The following is a 14,493-nucleotide window of genomic DNA, read 5'->3' on the forward strand; positions in this document are numbered from 1 at the left end:
GGTAAAAAAAAATATGTCATTAGCTATTGATAATAGCTTAGAATGTATAACCATTAAAATATGTCATGAAAAAAGCAAAAATGTACTGATCAGTTGTATATATAGATTGATAATAATAATAATAATAATAACATTGATAATAATAATAATAATAATAATAATACATTTTATTTGGTATAGCGCTTTTCAGTGTACTCAAAGACGCTTTACAGGATAACATTTAAAATATAAAACATTTGAGAACTGGATTAAGGCAACTTTTACTGAAATCAGTCAAAAAATTAACTTTCTTATGTGGATACTTCAACAATGACCTCTTGAACCCTAACAAACAGAAGTCCATAGATGATTTTATTGACACAATGTATAGCCTGAGTTTATATCCTAAAATCACAAGGCCAAGTAGAATCTCAGGCCACAGCACCACACTTATTGATAATATGTTTACTAATGATTTTGATATTAATACCACAAGTGGTCTGCTAATATCCGACATCAGTGATCATCTGCCAGTGTTCATAATCTATGACGGAATCTACAAGAAGAGGAACATTGATGACAAAAAGACATTTCAAAGAATATGCAAGAAACAAAGTATGACGGCTTTCAAGAATGATCTAAGAAATCAAAGTTGGGACAATGTATACAGTGAAAATTATGTAGATACCAGATGCATATAGTAGTTTTTGTCATACCTTGGAGATGCTTTATGACAAACACTGTCCATTGAAACAACTTAGTAAGAAGCAAAAGAAAAACAATAAACCATGGATGACAAAAGGACTGAAAAAGGCTTGCACCAAGATATATTATATAGAACATTCATAACACAACGATCTACAGAGGCAGACAACAAGTACAAAACGTATAAAAACAAGCTAACTGGCATACTACAAACACGTAGGAAAGAATATTACAGTCAATTATTAGACAGGAACATAAACAATATGAGAGCAACATGGGGAGCTAAATACTGTAGACTTAATTATTATAGTAGACTAAATAACATTATTAAAAATGGTGCTAAGAAGGATTATTGTAAATACTTCTCAGATTGAAATGTAAAAAATTACAATATGAACAAAGTAGTTGAAAGCTTCATAAGTACTTTGTGAACATTGGACCAAATCTGGAGCAAAATATTCTAGATCCCGAGTCAGTTAAGGATTTGAATGACACTTTAGATGGAAATCCCCACTCGATGTTCCTCAAAGGTGTTACAAAAGAGGAAATCGTCAATATTGCGAATACATTTAAATCCAAGACCTAAACTGATTGTAACGGAATTGATATGGAAACGATAAAAAGGTTATTGAAGAGTTTTCAGGACCTTAAACATATATCAGCAACCTATCATTTCAAACAGGCAAATTCCCAGATAAGATGAAAATAGCAAGAGTGGTACCAATTTATGAGACTTGTGACAAACACCAGTTTACAAACTACAGACCTGTTTCTCAACTTCCACATTTTTAAAAAAAATATTGAAAAACTGTGAAAGCATTTTGGACAAATTCATAAATAAAAATGAAACACTCACAAACAACCAATACGGATACAGAGCCAACATCTTAATGGCATTAATAGGAATAACGGAAGAGATTTCCAATGCAATAAAAAGCAAAAAATGTGCTGCTGAAGTGTTTATGGATTTAACAAAAGCATTTTGACAACATCCATCATAAAATCTTAATAAACAAATTAGAAAGGTATGGAATCAGAGGGTTGGTCTTGAACTGGGTAAGGAGCTACTTAACCAACAGGAAGCAATACGTGAAGATAGGCGAACACACGTCTACAGAGCTGAAAATATCTTGTGGTGTACCTCAGGGATCAATACTGGGACCAAAATGTTTAAAGAGGAACATTATCACCAGACCTATGTAAGCGTCAATATATACCTTGATGTTGCAGAAAAAAGACCATATATTTTTTTAACCGATTTCCAAACTCTAAATGGGTGAATTTTGGCGAATTAAACGCCTCTCTATTATTCGCTCTCGGAGCGATGACGTCACAACGTGACGTCACATCGGGAAGCAATCCGCCATTTTCTCAAACACATTACAAACACCGAGTCAAATCAGCTCTGTTATTTTCCGTTTTTTCGACTTTTTTCCGTACCTTGGAGACATCATGCCTCATCGGTGTGTTGTCAGAGGGTGTAACAACACGAACAGGGACGGATTCAAGTTGCACCAGTGGCCCAAAGATGCGAAAGAGGCAAGAAATTGGACGTTTGTTCCGCACACTTTACCTACGAAAGCTATGCTACAACAGAGATGGCAAGAATGTGTGGATATCCTGCGACACTCAAAGCAGATGCATTTCCAACGATAAAGTCAAAGAAATCTGCCGCCAGACCCCCAGGAAAAGAGAGCGGATGAGGGTATGTCTACAGAATATATTAATTGATGAAAACTGGTCTGTCTGCACTCTCAAAGTGCATGTTGTTGCCAAATGTATTTCATATGCTGTAAACCTAGTTCATAGTTGTTAGTTTCCTTCAATGCCAAACAAACACATACCAATCGTTGGTTAGAAGGCGATCGCCGAATTCTTCCTCGCTTTCTCCCGTGTCGCTGGCTGTCGTGTCGTTTTCGTCGTTTTCGCTTGCATACGGTTCAAACCGATATGGCTCAATAGCTTCAGTTTCTTCTTCAATTTCGTTTTCGCTACCTGCCTCCACACTACAACCATCCGTTTTAATACATGCGTAATCTGCTGAATCGCTTAAGCCGCTGAAATCCCAGTCTGAATCCGAGCTAATGTCGCTATATCTTGCTGTTCTATCCGCCATGTGTGTTTGTATCGGCATCACTATGTGACGTCACAGGAAAATGGACGGGTGTATATAACGCTGGTTAAAATCAGGCACTTTGAAGCTTTTTTTTAGGGATATTGCGTGATGGGTAAAATTTTGAAAAAAAACTTAGAAAAATAAAATAAGCCACTAGGAACTGATTTTTAAATTGTGATAATGTTCCCCTTTAAATTTTTATGTAAACGATATAAAGATGCTATTTGGTAACAGTAGAAGAGAAAGTCAAACACAAATACAAATAGGCGGAGTAGACATTGAAAGGATAAAAGAAAACACATTTTTGGGTGTAATAATAGATGATAAAATGAATTGGAAACCTCATGTATAAAATATTCAACATAAAGTAACAAAAACAGGTCAATAATGAATAAAGCAAAAAAATGTTCTGGACCAAAAATTACTCCAAATTCTCTACTGTTCGTTAGTGTTATCATATCTGAGTTATTGTGCAGAAATATAGAGAAACAACTACAAATGTGCGCTTCATTCACTAACATTGTTACAAAAAAAGATCAATTAGAATAATACATGAGGTTGGATGCGGCAGCACGGTGTACCAGGGGTTAGTGCATGTGCCTCACAATACAAAGGTCCTGAGTTCAATCCCGGGCTCGGGATCTTTCTGTGTGGAGTTTGCATGTTCTCCCCGTGACTGCGTGGGTTCCCTCCGGGTACTCCGGCTTCCTCCCACCTCCAAAAACATGCATGGATAAGCAAGGTAAATGCTGCACATTATTATTACATTACTTCCTAAAACCACAGTAGTTGTTTGTAGTACAATACACTCTAGTACATTGTTTTTTAAACAATATTTTTCATCAAAATGTTAGTTTTTATTTTTGAAAGAATTGTTAGTAAGCACCATGCATTTCAATTTGAGACGTTGATTTTTGAGATACAAATATTTTGAGTTAAGAGCTCCGCCAGAGAACCAATTCAGTTCGTAAATTGAGATACTACTGTACTTAGAAAAGTGTCTAACACACATGGCAGACAGCTGGGGCCTCCACAAGATCTTCCCTTTCTGCTGCTCTTTGTCAACCCTCATTATAAAAATGTGTGGCTGAGTGTAACGTTCTGTATACAGAGTGTAGTGCATATAATTATGTTTAAATGTAAATAGCATAAAAATACCAAACCTTTTTTTATGTTTGGCCTGGTAAATGTCATTCCAAAATAGTTCATGTTAGAGCTTCAAAAAGGCGTTCCTCCAATGACACTTCATCAAGAAACAACATGATGTTAATGCTGACCACATGGGCTCAGGATCACTCTGCTCAACCTTTTCCCAAGCACTACAATATGTTGTGACACCCACAAACGTCAGTAAAAACTTTACTGCGCCGAAAGGAAGCTTTTATGTTAACTGTGCCCAGAAGCACTGTTGCCTTCTCTGTGTGGCTCCGAGGCCTCTTGGAGGAAACATCACACGGAGAAGACGCTACTTTCTAGAGAAATTGATACTGTGTGCTCTGAAGCAAAGATGGAAAGAATCACGGTATGAGGTTCTATCAAGCCGTCTATGAAAAGGCAACTAACTATCATGCCTGCAAATGTGCCATTTTGCTGCCGCCCTCTGCTTTGTCTTGTAGTGCTCTGTTCCAGAACCACAAGTGCGCACCTGTTTGCACTGTCCCTATTAGGCCTTCTTAAGTCTTGCTGCCATTCTGGTTTGGCGCCAGACTGTTTTCTCATCTTTGCCATCCTTTGTGTGTCTGCATTTGTCTCATGCTTGCATCCTTCTTTCAAGATTGTGCACATTTTTGCTTTGCCTTTGAAGACTTTTATTTAGTGTTTTGCCCAATTTTTGTCCTAGTTTCCTGTGTGACGCTCTTGTCACTGTTTACTTTCTGTTGTACTTTAATGATTACTGTTCACTGTTTTTCATTTCTCTTGTTGGTATACAATTTTCCAAGCTAATCTTTGTGTCTGCAGTAGTTTTGCATTGGAGTCCAACTTCTGGCAAAACTGCCATTGTAATACTAACACTTTTGTGATGGCATTTGTATGCACGCTATTTTCTAGCAATGCTCAAATATTTTTCAAAGCAAACAAAAAGTTAGTAAACACTGGATAATCAAATTAGCTATCTATGACTTCATGTCATGGTTTGGTAGATACGATAGAGGGCGTTTAATCATTGTGACCCACTGTCTTCCCAGTTCAAACTTTCAGAATATGCACACTCACGGAGAAAAATAACAACGCCAAAGCACAAGTGTGGTGTTTGGATTGATTTAAGTCTCGCTCACCTGTTTAAGCTCTGCACGGTTTGCTATGTTGTGGAACATGCAGCACACAACAATAACGGGTACCGCATGTTCTGTACTATTAGAAGCTCCTCCAGTGTGATTTACAACAACCAATTTTTTAGCACACCGAAGGTGCACGATGGGAGGCCCTAGCACTAACTGTGATGGTGCACCAGAATGATCCAGCCGCAAGAAAATGCATGCTGCTAGAAGTTTTTTCATATAAGAAATACTGTATATTGATTCTTTTTGGTGTCTGCTGGCTACAAATCAGCCCTTAAGTCAGCTGTGGTCCTTATGTGATGCAGTGGCACTCAGTTGTAATACACTTTTCCACCACTTGTGGCAGTATTGACAATCTCAAACAAACAGATAGATAGATAGGTATTTATTGTCATTGCACAAGTACAACGGAACTTTATTTTCAGCACAAACCCGTTCAAGATTAGACAAATAAACAGTGTACAGGGTTACAGAACAGGAACGCTGATGGGTCGCCACAAGGCGCCCCGTAAAAGATGGGGAAAAAGGTAAAACGCTGGGGAAGGATGAGTAAAAAAATACAATCTAGACTGGGCTCCAAAGGGGGCCCAGTCTGGAGTGGGAAAAAACCTCCATAGCAAAGCACATATACATATTACAACAAACATCTCGAGATATCTAGCAACAGAGGGAAGGGAGTGCGGGGTCATGGTGGTAGGCCGCAGCTCTCAGGCGCTGACCATCCTTTCATCACCCCTATGCGTCGAGGGCGTTGGGTTGGGGGCGGTGGGGTATGTATGTGTGACGTATATTTTTTTGGATGCATGTTTGTGTGTAAGCCTGCAGTGTGTCTGTTCCGCGGCCTTGATCTTGTGCAGTCGCTAGTCCAAAATCAACAACAACTTGTCCATGAGCGACAAGAAGGGAGTTTGTTGTGTCATTCGGGAGAGTCTTGAAGGCAGGGAAACAATCTAAGTTAGAATGTTTTGTATGCGAGTGAAAATGAAATTTGCTTTTCACTCTTAATTGTCTATGACTGGTCCTCAAAAATCCTGCGAGTCAGACAGTCCGATGTGATCCAAATCACAAGAGTGTCCACAGTTCTTCCCGCATCCTCCAATCATTTGTGGCAGCTTTGGGGTACTTTGAAGACTGACAGCAACTTCCAATTTGTCGACAAACCAGAGCAACGCTTACTCCAATCAGCAGATGTCCTGTTGTCATAATTCCGAATAGGTAGATATCTTCACGTCCTCGACAGAAAAGGGTCGCCAGGCACGCGGCACTCCTACTTCTCCCAAGAGTCGGTCGTGTGTCCAGCAACAACCGCTCCATCACGACAAACAGGTTCCCCCAAACCCAAGATCTTGTCAATTTCGTAGAGGCCAGTTAAATAGTTTCAATGTTTAGCTTTGGAGAGCAGTGCAAAAAGAGGCAACAAGAAAGTTAAGACAAGACAAGACAAAGAAGCAAGCAGGAGAGATAAGGGAGAGGAAAGGGGAGCGTCCACCCTCGATGAGTGCCAGAGAGAAAAGATGTCAGGAGCTAAAGTCAGAGAAATTTTGAACTGCAAAAATTATGACTAAAGTGCCCATCCATCCATTTTTCTACCGCTTGTCCCTTTCGGGATCATGGGGGGTTCTGGAGCCTATCCCAGTTGCACTCAGGTACATCCCTGGACAAGTCACCACCTCATTGCAGGGCCAACACTAAAGTGGTAAAGCTCTATTTTAATTTGCACATTTTTATTGACAGTTTTAAGAAATTATGTTTTTCATTGAAATATTCATTATTAATTTTTGTTTTGTTTTTATTTTACTATAACGTAATTCTATGTAAAAAAAAAAAAAATGTTTATGAGTCCCTTCTTAAGCAGTATATTTGGGTAATACTTATATTTCTGATCAGCCTGACCTAAGTCTATGGTTTATGTGTTAAAAACATTATATTCTTTTGTGATTATCACATGGTTTCATATCATTTGACAAGGTTATAAACTGTAAGTAGGTTAAATATAATTACTGAATATGCTTAAAATCAAGAGTAAAATTACTTAATCATTTGAGTGGGATCCTTCTGTAGCGGAAAACGTTGGGCCCCAATGTCAAAAAGGTTAAGAACCTCTGCCTTAAGTTATTCATCAGCTCAAAGATTGAGTTGTTAGACAATTTGCTAATATTTTAATTTTAGACAGATATATGTTGATTGTCAACACACGCACAAATGATTCTTTATGGCACTGATCGCCGCCTTCTGACCGCAGCGTAGCTCTTTGTGCTTAGCTGTGCCAGTTTGCACGTACATTTCAAACGTGCTGCTTACATACGCATAACAGTGGCCGCATAACAGTTTTAGGCTTGATAAATCACAGGCTAGTGCTAAATAATCACATTTGCATCTCCTCCTTCTGCTTGTGGGTGTTGTAAAAATCAGCTTATATTCTGCACACATGCATACATGAATACAGACACACTAAATTGAATGTGCTCACTATTTTGCTCATTTAGGAGGCACAATCCATTGTGCACGAGCTTAGTAGAAGCTTTGCGTCTACTATCAAGTTTGCATGTGTTTTAGTACATGCACACCTTTAGTAGATCAGGCCATTTATGTGAAAAGAAGAGAAGAGTAGCCGAGCGCAAATTTGCTTCTCAAGGGGCCGCAGCATATTGGACATTTCAACACCACTAATTTGCTAAACCCTTTGTAAAAGCTAAGAGTTCACAGTCATCTACTGCTTAAACTGAACCTTTAAAACAGTTTTGGATGACGGCAGCCATGTTTTTCAGCCAGCCTTGCTCAAAAATTATAAATATGGGCTTGTTAGTAACCTAAAGACAGATCACCAAATTTCATGGTGATTAAGGTAAACACACGATCATTTTAGCGACAAACAAAAACAAAACAGTTTTAATGATAAACTTCGGTAAAACTCCCAATGGTTAGTATTACCATTTTAAAATAAAAAATTATCGAAAAAAATGATTGATAACCACACTTTAATAAGCTCACAGACCAGTGATACTGCGCATTCGCTGGAGAAGCAAGCTTTGTAATATATCATTTATATGGGGCGGCATGGCGTAGTGAATAGAGCAGCCGTGCCAAAAACTTGAGGGATGCAGGTTCGCTCCCCGCCTCTTGCCATCCAAATCACTGCCGTTGTGTCCTTGAGCAGGACACTTAACCCTTGCCCCCAGTGCCGCTCACATTGGCGAATTAATGTTTGGTGGTGGTCGGAGGGGCCGTAGGCGCAAACTGGCAGCCACCGTCAGTCTACCCCAGGGCAGATGTTATTACAAAAGTAGCTTACCACCACCAGGTGTGAATGAATGATGGGTTCTCACTTCTCTGTGAAGCGCTTTGAGTGTCTAGAAAAGCGCTATATAAATCTAATCCATTATTATTATTATTATATCCATTCAGCATTACTCTTTGCTAGCGATATCAAGATTCAGTATATGCTGTTGAGCATATACTCAAGGATAGTTTCTTGATGCTAACGATTAGCTCCAAAGACGCTATAATGTTGTCATCTGTGTCGAATAAAGCACTTGGCTTTCCTGCACAACAACACGTTTAAGCTTTAAGTTTCTGTTATGAAAATGGACAAGGAAAATACGGTGGATTGGACCAACCATCACAATATTTATCACTAGGACTTAACATGACATTAGTTTATTTGCACAAGCAGGTCTTCAGAGTCACAATATATTAAGGCAAAGCAGCCACAGAAGAACACAAAATAATGCAATCTCTTGTCCTTTCTTTACATTTATTTCTGTTATCAAATACTACTGATATAGGAGAGAATAAACTCGATTGCATCAGAGAAATTCCCTCAAACAGATCAAATGTTCAAACAAACATTTTACAAAGTGATCGCTGCAGACACGAACATGGCCCGATTGTATTCCACAACATGATTTTTGTAGTAAAACATGAGGTTTTACTACTTTAAGGTTTTACTACTTACGTATAAAATACTACACGGTCTAGCTCCAGCCTATCTTACCGATTGTATTGTACCATATGTCCCGGCAAGAAATCTGCGTTCAAAGAACTCCGGCTTATTAGTGATTCCCAGAGCACAAAAAAAGTCTGCGGGCTGTAGAGCGTTTTCTATTCGGGCTCCAGCACTATGGAATGCCCTCCCGGTAACAGTTAGAGATGCTACCTCAGTAGAAACATTTAAGTCCCATCTCAAAACTCATTTGTATACTCTAGCCTTTGAATAGCCCCCCTTTTTTAGACCAGTTGATCTGCCGTTTCTTTTCTTTTCTCCTCTGTTCCCCCCTTGTGGAAGGGGAGACACACAGATCCGGTGGCCATGGATGGGGTGCTGGCTGTCCGGGGTCGGGACCCGGGGTGAACCGCTCGCCTGTATATCGGTTGGGAACATCTCTGCGCTGCTGACCCGTCTCCGCTCGGGATGGTTTCCTGCTGACCCCACTGTGGACTGGACTCTTACTGTTATGCTGGATCCACTATGGACTGGACTCTCACAATATTATGTTAGACCCACTCGACATCTATTGCATTCGGTCTCCCTAGAGGGGGGGGGGTTACCCACATATGCGGTCCTCTCCAAGGTTTCTCATAGTCATTCACATCGACGTCCCACTGGGGTGAGTTTTTCCTTGCCCTTATGTGGGCTATACCGAGGATGTCGTTGTGGCTTGTGCAGCCCTTTGAGACACTTGTGATTTAGGGCTATATAAATAAACATTGATTGATTGATTGATTGATGATGAAAGGGATATTTTTAAGAACCATTTCCTTTCACCCAATTTCGTTTTTTCCTCTAACTGGCTCTTTCTTATGTCTCTATTTTAACAACTGAAACACCCAAGAACAGAATAGCAATACGGCATTTTCTGTTCAAACTGTACAATTACTCTCACTTGTTTTAACGCTATGCTCAAATAGCTTGACCATCGTGTGAATTAAGCTGTGAAGAAGAAAAATGGATGTGACGTCATATGCAACTCTCCTATATTGGGTGTCTATTAATTTGATTGAATATTTTAAATCATGACATCCATTGATCTAGTATTTGGTCAATCTCAAGTAGCTAGATAAAGAAGACACAATATTAGCGACAAGTTAGATGATGCAGGTGTCCCTAAAATGTAACACACGTACAGTACAGTTCATCAGATCAGTGGATGCAATATCTCATCAAAACCATCTATGTAGAAAACATGTTTACATTAAGTGCAAAACCCATGAATGTGAAAATGAAGCATGACATATATAAGGCCTACTGAAAAAAACAGGGCCTTGCAGAGAGCAGCATACCTGACAATGAAGTTATTAGACCTGATGGTTTGGCTCTGAGAAACCTTTGGTACTCTTGCTATGTTCCTCAGGAGATTCAGTGAGTTTTCCTGCAGTTCAAAATGAGACTGAGACATCCTTGCTTGTGGAGGTCCAACTATTGAACCACAAAAGGAGGCAGGGTGGTGTGAGGAGGAGGACAAATCAATCCACCAAACCTATCCTCTATGTGCAGGCAACATACATATTCACTGAATGGCCTGTCCTAAATTTCGGACGATCAGAAATAAAAAATGGCTAATCATTGAGTACAGGCTGGAAGAAAGACTGCAGAATGGAATTTGTGCAAAAAGTGACATAAAAACCTTGACACAAACACATTGCAAACTGCGATTTTTCACAAACTAAGGATGAAGTGGAATTAAAAATTGTAAACAAAAACTGAAATACAACATATGTAACTGTATGACAGAATGTTTAACATTATAAGGCAATGCCACTGTCATGAACAACAACGTCACTATGGTGCCGACGACGAGATAATCATCATACAGATGCCTGTGCCAGTAGATGCGTCAAGGACATAAAACAGGCTACTAATTAATATAACGATGCTCTACGGAATGGGATGGAAGGGGGGAGAGCGAGCCAAACATGATGTGAGAGAGAGAGGGAAGAAGGAGGGCAAACAGACCTAGCTTCATCTTCACTTGGACTCTTTGCATCATCGCCCATCATCGTTGCAGACGGAATGATGGCCAGACAAAATGGAGACCCAGCCAGGAATCAAGAAGAGACATTTTTTGAGGCACCTGGCAAGTATTCCACAGGATAAAAAAAATCAAGGAAAAAATGGAAACTCTTTTCATGTATGTCCCGTTCAAATCATTGATGCCATCTCCAAACAAAACAGCCTGATGGTTATTCCTGAACTCTGAATAAAGATTATGCAAAAATGTATTTTGCAGATTCGCTTAAAACACGTCTGATCCGTTAGCGCGCTCTTTCTGTGTGCGATCCACACGATAACCCTGGTCTTGCTGTCTTTGCCTCACAATCGCTCCCTCTCTCTCCATTCTCCCCAACTGATCAATACTTCATTTAAATCCTGACATTAGCACACTAATAACGGCCAAAGGAGACAGGAATGAATACAAAAATAACGTGTTGTATAAAGTGACACGACAACGGTTGTTTTGAAGCATAGGGTTGAGAGGTTTCATGAAAATATGCTGTAAAAAAGCAAGGCACCACAATATGCAAGTGTGGGGAGGCTAAAGCGCTGTTTGGATTTCAGCTCCTGAGCCTAACACTGATCAATACACATTTAAATCCAGACTGTGGAGAGCCTCCATAATATCTTGTCTCATCAGAAAAAAAGGCAAACACCCCATCCCAATTATCATTTCAAATGAATGGTGTCGAGGAGACACAGGTTGGATGCTGATAGAGGCATATTTCATATTTATTCAGCAGAATTTTTACATTACTACCTGGCCTCATAATTGGCTAATTTATATGCACGCTCACACTTTTATCTATTCACATAATTCACAATGAGCACAATCAATACTACCATCTCCATACTCCGCTCCACACTCATAAAGTGTGTCTGCATTAGATCATGTAATAAGCCGTTCAGAAAAGCCCAGACGAGACCAACTAATTTCTTGGCGCTCAGCAAAATTGCCAGGGAATGTAAGTAGCTAATCTTCCTGCTCGTCATTAAACTCGGATATTTACCTGAGGAGCCAGGAAGTCACGGGCCTGTGCCAGAGAGACGCATCTCATTGGAGTCTCATCCCATCGAGATAACTGGGCAGATGCTCCTCAAGTCAGGTTTCCTCCATTGCGAACGTGGACAAATAGAGCCGAGAACGAGATAGAGAGAGAAGGAGAGAGCACAAGCCCAACACTGGGTCAAACGTGGTTAGGAATGGACGCAAAGGCGAATATCACGCTGGGGAACACGCACATAGACATGATCTGGCGCCAATGTCGACCAATGAGCAATTAGGAAGACCAGACTTAAGTTATTGATCCGGGATCCAGGCTTTTTTTTCTCAGGGCTAAAAAGGCTGCCGGAGGTTGTGGGATGGCTGCTACAGCTGTGGGCTGCAAGATAAAGAAAGAGAGGAGGAGAAGTTGTGGAAGGAAAGACACGTCTTTCTTTAGCTAAATTTAACCTTTAGGCTTCTGCTGATTACAGATGACTTAATGAATCTTCACACCAAGAGCTTGCATGCAGAAAAAAATAACCCTTATATACATTAAAGGAAATTAACTGTCGTCATTGTTGTCAATAACCAGAGAGATGAACGTCATCGTGTAACACAATTATTCAGTTTGCAAAATAGTCAATTTCAGTTTAATAAGCAAGTTGAAGGCACATTAAATTAATGCTTTAATCTATAATGAGTTGGTTAGTGAAGGTCAACATTTTGCATGCAGGTACATTTGGGATGCCCAAAGTGGGGCCCGTCGTGTCATTTCGTTTGGCTCGCCAAAGGGTGGCTACCAAATTAAACACATATTCATACTGAGGTCTTTCAAGCTGTACAATCATTGATGGCATGTCCGCAAGGCTACACTGTAAAAAAGTATACCGATTTTACTATAAAAACCTGGCAGCTCAGTCGCCAGAAATTTACCATGACATCATCAGTGGTACCATTTCTCCATTTACAGCAATGCACTGTAAAAACAGGGATAGTAGTTTTTAGGGTAAACAACTAGCAACTCACTTTTGTATTTTTGTATAGTGGTACCGTTTTTTAACACTGTGAAATAAAAATGGCCATAGAAAAATAAATGGTTGCTCTGTCACCAGAATTTTAACATGAAAACAACAGTGGTACAGTTTTTCATTTTACAGTAACTTAGTGTAAAAACCAAAGTATATTTTATGATAAAATTCTGGTGACTGAGCTGCCAGTTTTTTTTTTCTTTAACGGTAACATCTTTAGACTTTTTTTGTACAGGCTATCTTGTTGCCCTCTACTGAACATACTCTACTTAACCAATCTCTACTACCTTAAATACTGTCTATATAGCAGTAGGAGTCTAAATTCCTTACTTGCGGTGCTGTTGCCAGAAAAAAATTGCTGTTTGGCTTGCAGACCATTTGCTAAGGCAAAAGGTTTGGGCACCCTTGCTCTAGAGATTCTGATATTCCTGTGGCTGCAATTTCTAAATCTTTGGACAACGGTGATAGGGCATGCAAACTAGGGGAGAACAGTGATCTGTAAATACTGTGTCCATGTGTGTTTCAACTTCAAGTCAAGTTCAAGTTGCTTTATTATTGTACATTCTTAACATGTACAAGACCTTTATAAGAACTAAAATTAAGTTTGGGGTCAGCATAAAGACCTGAGGGGTCTTACTGTAATCTCAGTGTCTATCCATTGGTTTTAAGGCCCCAACAAGAAAGTGTGAATATGTTTAGTCAGTGAACCACCCCTTCTGACAGCAAACATCAGCAATTATCTTCATCATCAATTTAAAGGGTGTTGTTGTGTGACTATCAGTAATTAATTAGTCACTGAGAGTGGAAAGCAGGGCTCTGTCTGACACGCTGGGTCCAAGGATCATACTTGCCAACCTTGAGACCTCCGATTTCGGGAGGTGGGGGTGGGGGCGTGGTCGGGGGAGGGGCGGGGCGTGGTTGGGGGCGTGGTTAAGAGGGGAGGAGTATATTGACAGCTAGAATTCACCAAGTCAAGTATTTCATATATATATATATATATATATATATATATATATATATATATATATATATATATATATATATAACCTGAAAATATGCAAACAAAACTGTGTTTAGATAATTGATACTTCAAACTTGCATAAATAAATATTAAGGAATATAACATTGCTTGGCTTCTGAGAGTTTCAAAATGTAATGAATAAAATGCTAAAGTTGTTGATAAACAAGCAATTATTTTAATAATTAAATATGGTCATTTTAAATTAATTATTATGATAATTTAAAATCAATTATTTCAAATATGTTTATTTTAATGTATAATTCTATGGCTGGATGTAATAAGGAGTCAGAAAAAAATACAAATAAAAATACAAGTAATTTTGAAGTTTTTAGCAAAATAAAGTAAAAATGTATTTAGTTTTTTTTTTTTTTTTTAATTAATAAATATA

General features: G+C 39.1%; 1 long non-coding RNA gene across 1 annotated transcript in view; it reads right to left on the reverse strand.

Annotated features, from left to right (window-relative positions):
* LOC140678846 (uncharacterized) overlaps nt 1-11,340 on the reverse strand; it is an 86,872-nt gene extending 75,532 nt beyond the window's left edge. The window contains exon 1 of the long non-coding RNA XR_012050491.1: nt 11,033-11,340. This is a non-coding gene — a long non-coding RNA (uncharacterized lncRNA). The remainder of the gene's footprint in view (nt 1-11,032) is intronic.
* Nucleotides 11,341-14,493: the final 3,153 nt, after the last annotated feature.

This window comes from Nerophis lumbriciformis, linkage group LG06 (assembly GCF_033978685.3).
Source record: "Nerophis lumbriciformis linkage group LG06, RoL_Nlum_v2.1, whole genome shotgun sequence".
In the NCBI taxonomy this organism is placed as follows: Eukaryota; Metazoa; Chordata; class Actinopteri; order Syngnathiformes; family Syngnathidae; genus Nerophis; species Nerophis lumbriciformis.